We start from the raw sequence: 1783 nt of genomic DNA, 5'->3' as shown, positions 1-1783 counted from the left end.
AGATATTCAATCTTCATCTTTTTTTTTTTTTTATTAGAACAGGACTAAAAAATACCAAAAAACAAACACAAACTAAATACAAATAACACGGGATTAGAAAATTTCTCTATGATTCTCATTGAGGATGGTTACTAAATCCCGAAGAGATAAGTCTTAAAATAAAAAATCTTCTAGTTTTAAGCTTCTTTTAACCGAAAAATCTGCACATTTATTAGCCTCTCTATTCAAGCTTCATCTAACCAACTTTTTTATCACAATTATAGCTATTTAATTTTTTTTTCCCTGGCATTTTTTGGCAGGATTTTTGTTTTCCTTGTCATAGATACTAGCGCTATTTGGGATACTGCTGATATTTTTTCATTCCTTGGGCTGAATCCCAATGCTACTGTATGAGAATTATGAGACCAAATGAGCTTGTGGGCTTTGCAATTAACCTTTTTTGGGTATACAACATACAGCTTACGTTATTCTTCTTAAATGTGGGCTTCAAGCTTTCTAATTTTGTCAAAACAAAAGCAAACCTGAAAAACAAGAGCCTTCATATTTTGAAGAACATTCATATTTTCTCTCCAATTCATATTTCACTACAACTCAGATGAGGCGTGGTACAAAAGATTTGTTGGCCTCTTTCCAACTGCACTGGGGTTCGAAATATGAGTTTAATCCATTTAATAGAATATAAAGATCCATATAATTGTATTGTGGGAATGGTGTGTGAAATTGTGATGTAATACCTAAGATTAAAAATTGTTCAATTCATCTGTACCAAAAAAATTCACTACAATAAAAACATTATTGTAGTAAAACCATCGCTATTTTTTAGTGATAATTTGAATCTGTCAGTGACAGTTTTAAATGGTCACAATTTTTTTTAAGTGCGATTTTAAATATTTCAAACCATTGTTAATATTATTCATTTTTTAATTTCGACCTAAATATACTCATTTCTCAATAAATTTTTTACATTAAAATATTTATATAATCAAATATCTAATTCATTGTTCATCAAATTCATAATAAATATATCTATAAAAGGTAAATACTATCATACACCGCATAAATCTTGCATCTAACTAACTACTGCAAATATAACACAAATCTTTATCAGAGTCAATAGTTGAATTAGAATTAAATACATCATATTAGATATTAGACACATCATATTTTGCAAGATTAGAATGAAGGGTGCATGGAAATCAGGAAGGAGACCACTTTCCAACAATCCAACTTTCTCACAGCAAGCAAGTGAATGTATGTTTGATTTACTTCATGTGGTTCAAGCCAATGAAAGCCCAAGAAATCCAACACCTCCATTCATAGCCTATAAAGATTAGGCCATTACTAGGGTGGTGAAAAAATTTTTTTCTTTTGGTAGTTTGATTGTCTCCAAAGTGCTGACATTTGCTGCGCCAAAGCTGATGGTGATCAGTTGGTGATGTATGCCGAAAATTTGGTTAGATGATAATAATATTATGTAAATGATGCTAGTTAAATTATTTAGCCTATTTTTGAGGATCCGGCAAGTATTGGAAGTCACATTTAAGTGTGGCTGTTTTTTGTTGTGTTATTGAACAAAAAAGAAGTGAACATAATATGTGACACTGAAATTCGTTTTTTTTGTTTAAAGTTTTGGATCATAAAATACTTTTTTGGATATAAACATGAAATTGGATAATGAAAATACTGTTAATAATAAAAATATAAAACCGAAGAAAATAAATAATAACAATAATAATAGTTATAATATTTAAAAAAAATAGAAGACATTTTTAAAGTTAAAGAT

Source organism: Arachis ipaensis, chromosome B05 (assembly GCF_000816755.2).
Source record: "Arachis ipaensis cultivar K30076 chromosome B05, Araip1.1, whole genome shotgun sequence".
Taxonomy (NCBI): Eukaryota; Viridiplantae; Streptophyta; class Magnoliopsida; order Fabales; family Fabaceae; genus Arachis; species Arachis ipaensis.
The sequence above is the reverse complement of the archived record's forward strand: the minus strand, read 5'-3'. Positions refer to the sequence as shown.